Source organism: Nuphar pumila, chromosome 9, assembly GCF_984573655.1.
Source record: "Nuphar pumila chromosome 9, dmNupPumi1.hap1.1, whole genome shotgun sequence".
Classification (NCBI taxonomy): Eukaryota; Viridiplantae; Streptophyta; class Magnoliopsida; order Nymphaeales; family Nymphaeaceae; genus Nuphar; species Nuphar pumila.
The window spans coordinates 37,987,137-38,001,643 of record NC_143257.1 but is presented as its reverse complement, the minus strand read 5'-3'; the positions used below and the strand labels follow the sequence as shown (position 1 = coordinate 38,001,643).

General features: G+C 35.5%; 1 pseudogene; it reads left to right on the top strand.

Moving 5' to 3' along the window:
- Positions 1–8,517: 8,517 nt before the first annotated feature.
- Positions 8,518–14,292, top strand: LOC149828566 (glyoxylate/succinic semialdehyde reductase 1 pseudogene; annotated as a pseudogene).
- The last annotated feature ends 215 nt before the right edge of the window (positions 14,293–14,507 follow it).

Sequence of the window (14,507 nt, the reverse complement as noted above, 5' to 3'; positions counted from 1 at the left end):
TGGCTGACGCCCAAATTATCTCCCCTACCTCGTCCCAATTAAATCCAAGGTGAGAACATTTCTTCTATGATTCTTTTATAAGCCTAGCATGAATCCAGTTCAGAACTGGATTCATATGGCTAAGTGAATCATTTCGTGAATGGCTAATGATGTTTTCATGTTGCTAAGGCCATGTAAAAGAAGGGATCCATCCAATGGATGGATCGGATCCCTCCTTTCGACTGCCGACATCAAAAGAAATAAGTCATGCTCTCCCTATTGATTTTCGTTTTCATGTCATTTTATGTTAGAACATGCATTTAGGTTAAGTCATTGAATCATTTCATTTACTTTGCATAGCTTTGTTAATATTTGGTTTAAAACCCATAGATTTCATTTTAGTATAAAATCCATATGTTATTTTATGTGCATTCTTTCGTCAATAAATTCTGTAAATTGCATTATTATTAAATTTAGGTGTCCTTAATTTTCTGCTAAAAAATTGGTTTAATTCTGGTCCTATAACCTCATCAAAAAGATCAAACTCTGAATCGGGTTTTCTATTTTCCAGAATTTCCAAGTTTTGTTTTAGCAGACTTGTCAGCCTGAGATCCCCTAGATGGAAAATCTGAATCCTCTTCTAAAAATTACAGTAGATTCATGGTGGAATATAATAACTGTCTGAAATTTTTGGGATTGTTATAAATAGATTTTTCCTTTTTTAAAAATCGATTTTCCCAGACCCTTAAGAAAACTTTGATTTTTCCTTGTCAGGGTATAGACCGACTCAAATGTGTTGTGTCTACACAATTCGTAGCCTGAATGCAAAAACTTTCAACATAAAAGTTGTTTATAACCCATTACTCTGTCATTTCGCAAAATGTGGGAATTTTTCGAATTGTCCAAGTATTTTTCCTGAAATTATTTTTTCTATATGACAGATTCCAATATCCAGAAATTCCAGAGATCTAGGTCTCTGATAACATTGTGCTCATTTCCAAAATGTAACCTGAATCCCAGTATTGTAAAAAGATGAAATTTTTCTATGTTTGTCAGAGACATTTTCTCACAATTCCAGTTATTTTCTCATTTGTCTTCTATTTTTTCTATATTTTTTTGAAAACTTGTCTGTTTACCCTAGATCCTAGAATCGTCGGATTCCGATCCGACTTGCCAGAGTTGTCCAGCTCCAACCATAGGTCAAAACCTAAAGGTATAAAATTAAAAAATCTTTGCCTAACTGTCCTCTATTACCCCATAAAATTTGGGAAATTTTTATGGAAGTTTGATATCCAAAATTCAATTTAGAATCAATATTTTAGGCAAAAATCATTAAATTTAGGGTTTTTATTTGAATTTTCATATTTAAAAATACAAAAAAATATATTTTTTCGGATTCTATTATGTTCCTAGGGTTAGTATAGGTGTCCATGCCAAATTTAGCTCAAATACAAGTTCATTTGCTTTGTATGTTAGTTTATTTTTAAATTCAAAAGCGAAAATCAAGTTAAATTTGATAATTTGTGATATTTTTGCCATTTTAGGGTTTTTATCATGTAAATAAACATGTCATGTCATATTAGGGTTAATTTTAATGTCATTTGTGTTTTACATTTCCCATTTTTTCAAAATTTATTTTAGAAAACCCTGGTTTCAAGACCATAGTCTTGTTATCGAGGGTATTTTGGTCATTTTGACCTAAATTTCGAAATTTCAATTTCTAATTCCATAAATTTTCGTGCATGTCATCATATTTTATCATATTGTGTTTGATTTGTTTTATTTGATTTTCAAAATTCCAAGTTTTACAAAAATTCTTTCATAAAACCCTCATTTCAAGGTTATTAGGGGCATTTTGGTTATTTTTACCCTAATTATGAATTTCCAAGTTTATTTTTGAAATTTAATCCTTATTTCTTATGTTTATATCAAAGGGGGTATGATTTTGGGTTTATATCTTAATAATATCTGATAATTTCAAATATTTTTGGATAAATTCGGAAAAACCTATATTTTTGTGCTAACACTGTTTTCTAGTTTTGCAGGAACATCTAAGAAGAAGATTTAGCTTTTATTCTTTTATTTCAATTCAATGTAACATCAATTTTAATAATTTGGAATAAGAGTTATTTTTCAGCTTAGAATAGGGTTGCATTGCATATAGTTTAATTTCTGTAAATTCTAATATCTGATGCATTATTCATGCACATTTTCCCAAAATTCACTATGGTTGACATGAATGACACATGCACAAGCTCTTATGAAGTTCACGAATTTGGTGGGATTCTTATTTATGGCCATAGTCAGAATACGAAGAAAGCCAAGATTTATGATCTTCGTATTAGACACATTCAACCTACACTCTTAGGCTAACTTCAAAAATGCACTGCATTTCTCAAAACTCAAAAAGGTTTTCCCAATTCCTCAATGAAATTCCCTTTCAAATTCATTCATTCAGTCAATTTGCATCATTTTCAAAATCATTTTCCAATTCCATTTCAAAAAAAACAGTTTTCTCAAAAATTTCCAAGTCTTTCTCAGGATTTGATTTTCTCAGAATCCTAAGTTTTCACATTAGACTTCAAAGTATTTCCCAAGTTCAAATCAAGATTTTCTAATGTTTTAAAATTCTCAAATTTCAAAATCCCAAGTTTTCAGAAATCGATTTTCTCAAAGATCTAATTTTCCTGAGAATCCATTTTCCATTTCAAAAATCATTTTCCAATGAGCTTTTTTTATTTTCTCAAGATTCTCAAATCCATTTCCTCAGAAAAGCAATTCAAATCTCAAAATCGATTTTCCCAATGTTCAAATTTTCTTGAGAATTCATTTTTCAATGCAAATTTCTTCATTTCTAATGAAGTTCAATTATTTTCCCAGGAATCCCGATTTTTTTTCCAATCATTTTCCAAGTATATTTCAATTTCCCAAGCAAACATCATTCTTTCAAAACTTGCATATTTTCAAAATTCCATAGCACATGCCTGGTTCTTTGTGCATTCTAGGGAAATAGAGCATAATTTAGATAATTTAACTTAGTCAAAGCACACATTTGATCCTTGGTTCAATTACCCCTGGTAAAGGCTCCAGGAACGGTTGAACCTCGTACCGACAGGCGGATCCCATTCCATGGAATTTTCCCGCAAATTTTCAAAACGGAGGCAACTAATTTTCAAAACCAATTTTCAAAATTTTGGTCGAGTTTGATTCGCGGAATCGTTTCTCTCTCGCGCAAGAGAGGGGGGGGGGATTTTGTGATGATAACATCCCCCCAGTTCAGTCTTTGCATTAACCATTCATCAAAATTCAAAGTTTTAATTCCAATTTCGACCTTTGGGTCATCCAATTCTCAATTTCAAGCCTTTGGGTTACAATTTCATTAAAATCTATCATTTTCAAGCCTTCGGGTTACAACTTCATCAATGTCTATCAATTTCAAGCCTTTGGGTTACAATTTCATCAATGTCTATCATTTTCAAGCCTTCGGGTTACAACTTCATCAATGTTTGTTATTTCCAAGCCTTTGGGTCACAACTCTATCAATGTCTATTAATTTCAAGCCTTCGGTTTACAATTTCATCAATGTCTATCATTTTCAAGCCTTCGGGTTACAACTTCATCAACATCTGTCATTTTCAACCCTTCGGGTTACAACTTCATCAATGTTTGTCATTTCCAAGCCTTCGGGTCACAACTCTATCAATGTCAATCATTTTTTTTTTCATTTCAAGAATAAAAATCCTGCTTTTGAGTTGGTTGAACAACAAATTCTGCTTTCAAGCTGGTCGAACAATCAAAATACTGCTTTCGAGTTGGTCGAACAACAAAATCCTGCTTTCGACCTGGTCGGTCAATCAAAATTCTGCTTTCGAGCTACTCGATCAAACAAAATCCTGCTTTCGACCTAGTCGGTCAATCAAAATTCTGCTTTCAAGCTACTCGATTAAACAAAATCCTGCTTTCAAGCTGGTCGAACAAAAAAATCCTGCTTTCGAGCTGGTCGAACAACAAATCATGCTTTCGAACTGGTCGAACAATCAAAATTCTGCTTTCGAGCTGATCGGTCAATCAAAATCCTTCTTTCGAGCTGGTCGATCAAACAAAATCCTGCTTTCGAGCTAGTCAAATAAAAAAATCCTGCTTTCGAGCTGGTCGAACAACAAATCCTGCTTTTGAGCTGGTCAAACAATCAAAATCCTGCTTTCGGGTTGGTCTTTCCATCAAAGACCGCTTTCGAGCTGGTCCTTTCATCAAACCCCTACTTCCGAGCTAGTCTTTCTATCAAATCCTGCTTTCACGCTGGTCTTTCCATCAAAATCCTATTTCCGAGCTGGTCGGTCAAATAAAATCCTGCTTTCGAGCAGGTATTCCAAAAATGAAATCCAGTTTTGCTGGTAAAAAAATTGCCAAAATCCCATTTTCATTTTATTTCTTTAAAATTTCAGGTCAAGGTCCTATCAAAATCTATATTGAGTGATTATTTCATAAAGGATTCTCAAAAACTTTACCAATTTGCTAAAAATATTTGTTGATGCCAATATTCTACCGCACAAAAGAATCACCTCAGACTACCTCTAGTATTCTTTCAAAAAAGGTGAAGCCTTTTGTGAAAGGGATAAAATTCAAATATTTCTCCTGTTGATCAACCAAAAGGATGTAAGAAATATTCTCGCTATGATTAGCGAAAGAAATATTTAATGATGTTGAAAAGCCAGAAGTGAATTGATATTGATCATAGCTATGACGCATGTTTAAAGACGACTATCTGGCAATCAAGCAGTGAAAATATCCTGAGCTATAAAATGAATCCACTTAATCCATATCTTCTCAGTCATCTAAGCTGCAATCAAATATCTGCAAAAGGGATCTCTCAATTGTCGTCAAGTTGAAGACGAATATGCAAGCTAGACCCCCGAGGCCAAAGAAGATTTGGATCATCTCTGAGATGAAAGAGTTTGTGACGGATCCTTCCAGGGAAAGTTCAGATCACCGTCGAGATGAAGGCGAATGTGATGAACCTCTCGACAAACCCTAAAGGATATTTGATTTCTGCTATCATCTAAAGACTACTTTAAGCCAATATCATCAGTATAATTCCTGAGACAAAAGAAGGATCGAAACATCTCCAAGATGAAGGAGTTTGTGATGTACCCTTTCAAGAAAAAAAGAAAAGTCAGGACATCTCCAAAATAAAGGATGATGTAAAAACTCGAGAAAGCTCAATGACTCATAAAGAGTGCAAGAAGATTATCATGGGAAAACACCCAGATATCAAAACTGCCAAAATTGACAAAAGTCATCTTTTCTTATACGAAATTCTTTTATCAATATCTTTTCACTACTTGCTTTTATGAAATTAAGAATATTTCTTCTCTTCTCATATCAGGGAAATAGATAGCTTCCTTGAAGAAAATCATCAGCGCTAAAAATTTGAATTTGACTCTTAATACTCTAGGTAAAAGAGGGAATGTCTTTTTGCACATACATGCACATTTTTCAAGCATTTGAGTCAACTACAAATTTTATCTTATTGGCAAAATTTTCTAGCTATTCAAAAATGGAATAAATGCTCAATATCTATTTTGATGCAACCTGGCATTGTTTTCAAAAAGAGTTGCCTCGTTCAGGAGAGGTATCTCTTCCTGTCCCATCATGGTTTCTTCCTTCGAGAAATTTTGTATGGTCGCACTCGCTCAGAATAAGGGTTAAAATCTGAACTTTCTGCGAAAGGTCACCCACTTTTAAAAGTTATTTCAGTCTCAGTAATGAGACACTCAAGATCAACCCCTTTTCAAGCTTTAGGGACCCCCATTTTTGTGCTTTTGCAAACCCCTTTCGGAGTTGTTCGTCCAAATTCCGAAGGTCTCATCATGGTGTCTTCATTCGAGGATTTTGTATGGTCGTCCCTTTTAGGTTAAGAGTTAAGCTTGAATCTCGCTCCTCGAGTTATCATCCCCTTCAGGTTAAGTGTTAAGCCTGAACCTCGCTCCACGAGGTATCTTCCGTTCAGGTTTGGGTTAAAACTGAGCCTCGTCCTGACGAGGTTCCTCATTTCGACGAGGTAGTTTTCTCAGTCCCGTCACAGTTTTCCCTGTCATGGAATTCATGTTCTTTATATCCATTCAAGAAAGGATCATACTTGAGCTTCATCTCACGGGGCATTTTTCTCAAAAATGTTCCATCAAGGTCTTTGTGTTTTCCTTTCTCATTCAGGTAAGGGTAGAATCTGAAATTCAGCTTGATATATCTTTGTCTCATCCAAGTTAATAGCTAAACCTGAGTCGTTCCCAAAAAGCTGATCTTGTCACACCCATGAGATATGATCAAAATTCATATCTTCACCATTTTGGGATCTTCACTCAAAGTCCCATCACGATTTCCTCACTTCTATCATTTAGTCATATCATTTTCGAGGATTTCGTCTCCCCAAAACCATTCAAGATAAGGTTTTAAGCCTAAGAAACCATGTCTTTCAAAATAAATTCTTCCAAACCCAATTTAGATCTGCTGACTGGGGCATTTTTCAAAATTTGGAGTGTTTTCTTTGCCACTAAGCTTGGCTTTCAACCGACTTAGTAGCAAAGAGGGGCATCTGTGAACACCCCAAATTTTTTAAAATTTTGTAAATATTCCCTTTTTGACCCTGACCCCCATTTTCTTGGTAAACTGATTCATTTTCACCCAAAATTCCAGTTTATTTCTCAGATTTACTGGAATCAAATCCATTTTCTATATCTAACTCGGTTTTTGGATCCGGACCCCATGTTAAAATCCAAATTTGAGCCTCGTTATCCAATTTTTAAAACCAATTTATAGACAGTCCATCTGATGTTCAGTTGGATCCACGGTTCTGTGTTTCTTGATTCGAGGTTAAAAACTCGAATATTTCCTCAAATCCTGGATCCAAAACCCATTTTCTGAAAAATTTCCAAAGATCAAACCTGAATTTTTAGAAAACCCTTCTTTTGTAAACATTTCTCAAAAAATCCAAAAAATAGTTTTAAATCTCTTATTTTCCCTTAGTTTTAAAGTTTTTATGTCAAAAACACAAAAAAATACAGAAATTACAAAGAAAAGAATAAAAAAATAAAAAATATATAGAAAAGAAAAATACGAAAGAATTGTCCTTGTTAAAATCCCTTTTTAGAAAACTTTTTTTTTTTAAAAACAACCATTATTTTGAAAATTTTCAAGAGGGACCAGTTTTGAAAACGGATTTCCGTTGTGAAAGGGGAGCCGCAGGGTCCCCGATCGCCCGTCAATCATCTCTCTCTCTCTCCCTCTCGAAGCATCCGGGGATCGCCTGTTTCCTTCTCCTCTCTCGTCCATCTCCAACAACCCCTTCCAGAGTTTTCTTCTCCCCTCTATAAAATGGGCGCAGAAGGAAAGCCCTCACCATCCGTCTTTATCATTTCCCCTTCACGCTTTGTCCAGATCTGTTTCCACCATACCATCGTCCCTTTTTCTTCATGATCCTTCTTCTTCTTCCTTTCTTCTTTTCTCCACTACCTCCTTCTTCGCCTTCTTCTGGCCTCCCGAAGGAGTGCTCTCTTATAGCAATACTCTGAAAAGGTGTTCTTCACATACCTCCCTCTTCAGGAATCCATCAATCTGGAAATCTGATCCTGCAACAGTAGCATCCAGAGAAGGAGCCTCTCTCATCTCAGGCTTTTGCAGAACCACGATAAGTCTCTTTCCTCTTCTCTCTGCTATTCCTGTGTTTCTTGATTTTTCTTATTCATTACCCCATCGAAGCACCTGCGTAGTGTCGATTCGCTTATAGCAAAATCAACCTACGCATGTGCAATACCAACAGAATAGCCATGTTCCAACACCTTTTTTTTATAACTCATTTCTGAATTTCTTTTTACTTACGCTCGTATCATGTTCAACAATTTGGCATTAGTTCTTTGTTGGCATCAGTATTTTTTTTTCTATATATCATTTTGTTTGGTATTCCTTGATCCCCTGCATTTTCCATTTTGTTTTATTTTTGCATCTCGTTGATATCCTGTTTCATTTTAATTTTCCCTTTTCATTTTGATTTTTCTATTGACTTTCGATTTTCTGTCTATATCTGGATTTCTCCTTTAATTTTCGATTTCCTGTTCGCGTTGTGATCACTCCTTTTGATGTTAGATTTCCATGTTTTCGTGTGATCTTCTTTTTATTATATGTTCACAATCGATCTCCCATTTTGATGGCATCTGATCATCCTTTTGGTTGCATTTCGATTCCTTTGTTCACTATACTTAATTTACTTTGGTTACATTTTTTTTTTTTGCTTCGCTGAATTTCAACTATTCATGACATCAGCTTTGTGCATTCAACACAGAATTCACCCTGCATCTCCTTTCTCTTCCTTTGCATCTGTCCCAACACCTACACTTACACATTGCATTCTATCAAGATGTTGCATTATCACCATATTAAATCCTACAAATAAAGACTTGTCATAGTCGGTTGGTTAAATTGGTGGGATCAAGGGAGAGAGGATGGAGGTGGGGTTTCTAGGACTGGGCATCATGGGAAAAAGCCATGTCCCTCAACCTCCTCCGTCATGGCTTCAAGGTTACCGTGGGGAACAGTACACTTTCCAAGTGTAAAGAACTTGTAGAGCAAAGTGCTTCAATTGGAGAGACCCCAGTAGCAGTGATTAAAAGGTGCAAATACACCATTGCAATGTCATATGATCCTTCTGCTTCACTCTTGGTAGTGTTTGACAAAGATGGCGTTCTTGAACAAATATGCTCAGAAAAAGGATATATTGATATGTCAACAGTTGATGAGAGTACGTCATCACAGATTAGTGAGGTGAGGTATCTAGCTTATTTTGTTTTTCTTTAATTCATCAGATGGCCATATGTAGTAAATCTAGTTGTCAGATGATTGTGTGGGATCTGTTCTGCAAAGTGGTGTTCATAAACTCGCTTTACTGAATATGGAATATACTTTCCTTTTCTCCCTTCAATTGCATGAGTAACCATTTCAAGCTATTAGCCAAGTGTTTATTGTCAGGGCAGTCGCATCTCTAATGCATTATTATATTAATAGTTAATTGTGGTCTGTCATTAGCTAGTGGCATATATGTAATTTATTTTCATTATGCAGTTAAAATTTCTTTATTAAGTGTGTAGTATACTTTCATTTTCTCTTCTCAATTGCATCCTCAACCATATGAATGTCAAAAACTTCAGGGAGTAAGGCCATCCCCATCTATTTATAGTGAACCCCTGTCGATCATATGTCTATTGTTAGAGTAGTGGTGTAACTATAATATATTGTTATCTCAATTTTTTTTCATTACTTCTAAGTCACCATGTATATCTGACTGCTGAAACCTGTTCATAGGGTTGCATACCTAGAACCTTCTTTTGTCAGTTAAGTTTCATCTTGCTTCTTTGTTTAATCTTGAGGTTAGATATACTTTCTCTTTTCAAGAAGTTAGTATCAATCAACATCTTGTTGTAATTTCTTCATGCGGGAATTAATGTTAAATTTAATTAAAAACCACAATAAATTGAATCTGATGTTAAGGTTGTCCAAGTTCATGTTTCTGATTTGAACACATGAGATGCGGCTACATATGATGTGTCCTACTGCAAGAAGGGAAAAGAAGGGCATTATGGATGGCACATCTTCTTCTTTTGTTTTGCATTCTACACGCCCAATATACCTGATAGCTTCCCCATTTCAGCCACCAATGCTTCTCTTGTGTTCATGGTCCTGGGATGGCAACTGTTAATGTTCCCATGACACCCATCAATGCTTCTTCACTTCACCTTCAGCCCCAGCACAATACATGCATTAGTTTCAATACCCACTTCAGCCTCCTCCTTACTCCCCTATCACCTGTACCCTTGCGCCAACCCAACAGAATCAGCATCTTTCTCAAAATATATCGTGGGGTTTCGATATTCATTAGATGATCTGCATAGTGTGAGCATTGTTGGGGTCATGCTACTGAAGCAGGGAATTCCTAGCAGTGAATCTCCTTCTTGGCACATTTTCTGAGATGCGAGATGCATATAAAGTTCCATTGCAATTAGATCATAGGCTTTAATGTTGTAGTTGATACTTCGTCACTCATGTCAATCAAACTCGACTTTCTCAAGTAGCTTCAATAACAGATGCTAAAATTATAGCTGTTGTCCCAAGTCTGATGTTGGGTATGTAACATCAAGTAAAGCACCACGGTGCAAGTCCCCAACTAGTTCATTGCTGCCATAGTGACCTCATAATACACTATCCACTATCATACACCACGGCCCCTTACATCTCTAGCATACATCACCTACCATTCCCAGCTCTTCTTCTTTATTCACCCTTCACAGCATGTCACCAAGTCTCTTACAACATATCAGTCCATCACCTTCCATCATCTGTTGTAGCATCCTTTTACTGTTGTTAATTTCTGCAGCATCCTTCATAACCTCCACTTTCACCTCTTGTACACCTATTAGTGTGAATTGCACTTCATCTCTTACCCAACGCCACTTACTCACATTGCTGCCAGCATTGTAAAGCCAGGCAAGAATCCTTAAAGCAACATACCCAACTCACTCTTCTTTCTATCACAATGCTTCCACCAACATGCATAACATGCTGCCCACTGCCTCGAGACATCATCAAATACAAGCGTTACCTTTCCATTTTATATATATATATATATATATATATATATATATATATATATATATATATATATATATATATATATATTCTAATTAACTTAGGATATCATTCACCTATTTCAACATCTATTTTTTTTACCATCATTTTAGGATATTACATATATAGTCTAATATTTACTCCTCATTAGCTGAAAAACATCATTCCAATGTATATTTTGTCATTTGCATTGCATTTTCATTAGTGTAAAATATATGCATGAGCATTTCATTAGTTGTGTTCTAGGTTCAATGTGATACTTTGCAAACTTCTATAGGCATCTGTCATCTTTGCTAACTTTGTTTTTGTTATCGTGGCAAAAAAAAATTTTGTCTTCCCTTCCCTTGCGGGAGACAGAGAAAAATCGCTTTTGTGAGTCAAACTTGACCAGATTTTGGAAATTGTTTTGAAATACTCGCCTCCATTTTTTAAAATAGCGGGAAAATCCATGGGATGGGGCTCGACCTGTCGGTACGAGGTTCGACCGTTCCTGCCGCCTTTAACAGGGATAATCGAACCAAGGACCAAAATTGTGTTTGACTTAGTTAAATCATTAAAATCGCGTTCTATCCTAAATGCATAGAGAATTCAGGCATGTGCTATGAGATTTTGTAAAATGTAAGTTGGAAAAATATGATATATGCTTTAGAAAACATTTGGATTTGAAAAGCATTTCTCAGGAAAAAGATGGAAATTAATCTCTTAAGAAACTCAGATGAAAGGATTTGGAAATCACCAGAAAGTTTATGAGAATGTGAGAAAATCACAAATGGATGAAAATCCTGGGAAAACGGAGAGAGTTCTTGAGAAAAGATGAATATTTGAAAAAGGAAACATTTATCAGGACAACTCTGACTTTGAAAATTTTCTTTGGAAAACGATTGAAATTCATTGAAAAACTCTTGGGAGAGAGAAGATCAGAGCTTGGGAAATTGAAATTATGGGAATCTTAGTCTTGAAATACTTGAAAATTGATTTTGATTCTTGAGAAAGATGAGAAAGTCCTTTTGAAAATGAATCTTAAGAAAATAACATTTTCAGAGAAAATCCTGGGAAAACTTGATTGGGAAAATCCAACTTTGAACATTTTCAGAGTTTCTAGAGAAATTGATTTCCATGGAATGAAATTTTCTTGAGAAAAGCAGATGATGTCATGATGCAAATGATTTGAATGAATGAATGCACTTTGGAAAGATTTTCTGAGAAATTTGTGGGAAAAATGTGTATTAAGTCAAAATAAATCCTTCACATGTTCTGACTGTGGCCATGAATATGTTCAGAGTTTAATTGAGTTAATTCACAATATTTTGCAAAACTGGCAATATGATGTGCATTGTTGAAGATAGCCTAAGAGTGTAGGCTTGGTGTGACTAATAGAAAGATGATGGATCTGGGTCTCGTCCATATTCCGACTAGGGTCGTAAATATGGACTCCACCGAGTTCATCAACTCTCTAAGAGTTGGTGCACGTGCCATTCATGTACATCCATGGTGATTTTGCAAAATGAGATATATGAATCATAGAATCAGGATATTGCAGAAATCAAACTACATATGATGATATTCATGAAAATTCATGGAATTGGAAATTGAAATTTCGAAATTATGGTCAAAATGACCAAAATATCCTTGATAACAAGACTATGGCCTTCAAACTAGGGTTTTCTGAAATAAATTTTATAAAATTGAAAAATGTGAAATGAAAATGACATTGAAATTAATTCTAATATGATTCTACATGCTTATTTACATGATAAAAACCTTAAAATGACGAAAATATCATAAAATATCAAATTTAACCTGATTTTCGCCTGATTTTCACTTCTGAACTTAAAGATAAACTAACACATGGAGCAAATGAACTTGGAATTAAGCAAAATTCGGCATGGACACCTAAAATATCCCTAAAAACAGAATGGAGCTCGAAAATCTAATTTTTTGTATTTTTAAATATGGAAATTCAAGTAAAACCCTAGATTTTGTGATTTTTGCCTAAAATGTTGATTCTAAAGGAGATTTTGGATATCAAACTTCCATAAAAATTTCCCAAATTTTATGGGGTGATATAGGATATTAAGGCAAGGATTTCTGCCTTTTACACTTTCTGGGTTGGAGCTGTGCTACTCCGGCAAGTCGGATCGGAATCCGGTGACTCTAGGATTTGGGGAAACAGACAGGTTTCGGTAAAAAAATGTGGAAAAAATAGTAAACAGATGGGAAAAAGGTTGAAATTGTGGTAAGCTGTCTCCGATAAAAAGGAGAAAGTTTGATCTTTTGACACCATTGGGATTCGAGTTACAGTTTGGAAAAGGCCATACTGTTATCAGAGACCTAAATGTCTGAGATTTCTGGATATTGAAATCTGTCAGACAGAAATTAAAAATCCATAAAAAATACTGAAACAGATCAAAAAAATTCCAAATTTTGGGAAATGACAAAACATTATGTTAGGAACAACTTTTATGTTGAAAGTTTTTGCAGAAAGGTTACAGATTGGATGGACTTGGTGCATTAGGGTCTGTCTATACCCTGACGAAGGAAAATCAAGATTTTCCCAGGAGTCTGGAAAATCCGATTTTTTTCAAAGGTCAAAACTGCTTGAAAAATTCTCAAAATTTTCAGATCATTAGTATATTCAATTATGAATCCACTGTGATTTTTGGAGGACAATCTGAATCCCCCACTAGGGCGGTGCTGGAGATTCTTTTCTGCTAAATCAGAAATTGAAATTTATGGAGGTTTCGAAACCCGATTTGGGGTTTGGAATTACTTAATGGGATTACAAAACCCAAATGGACTCAAATTTTTTTGGCAGGAAACCACAGACACGATAATATAACTACCATAAATTTTTTTTAGGATTTATGAATGGAAATCATACATGAAATAACGATGGGATTTTGCATAAAATCAAGACCTAACTAATTAAACATGTGTTATGACACTAATGAAATGAAAGAGATAAAATATATTAAATACAAAACCTAAAATATGTATCTAGCATGGAAATCAGTAAAATAAAAGTGAACCAAAGGGAGGTATAAACCCTATTTTAATATGGCTATAGGAAGGAAAGATCTGACCCATGTATCTGGTGGATCCCCTTTCCTATATAGCTTGAATCATGAAAAATAGATATTTTCAACAATATGAAGAAAAGAACAATGTTATTTCAAATAGAATCAATATAGCATAATGAGGTGATAGAGGGATTACCTTGAGTTAGCTTGGGATGGCTGGATCAAGGAGAAGATCCGAAAGTAATGGCAGCACTGTTGATTAAAATGGCTAAAGCACCGGCTAAAGGGGTGTGTGGTTGTAGTGAGAAGCGCTGGAACCGTGTGGTGTTGATGTTGTACTTGGAGGTGGTGCTGTAGGGGAGAGATGGCTACGATAGTTGGAGCACTGGAGGGCAGCAAACTGGTGCAAGGGAGAGCTACTTCAAGGTTGGGATTGATGGTATTAGCACCAGCAAGAGAGGGAGTTGAAGTTGCTGCCAAAGGGGAACTGCACCAATGGCTGGACTTGCTGCAATGGTTGGTGGGGATCTGTTTGATGGAGTTGGAGGCTACTGTCTTGATGGAGATGGCTGCTGATTCGAGTAGCTGCTGGAGATGTCGTGGATGGTTGAAGAGAAGTTGATGGCTGCTAGAGAGAGAGAGAGAGAGAGATCTACGTGAATGCTTTTGTGTAAATGACTTAGGGCTTGATAAAAATCAAGTCCTAAGTTTTTAATCATCAAATCAGCTTAATGAGAGAGGGCTAATGGCTGAGCGTGAATCCTCTTTGAGAATGGAAGGAAGATGGGTCTTATGGTGGCTGGGCCAAGGTGGTGTTTGATGATGGAGCTGCTATGC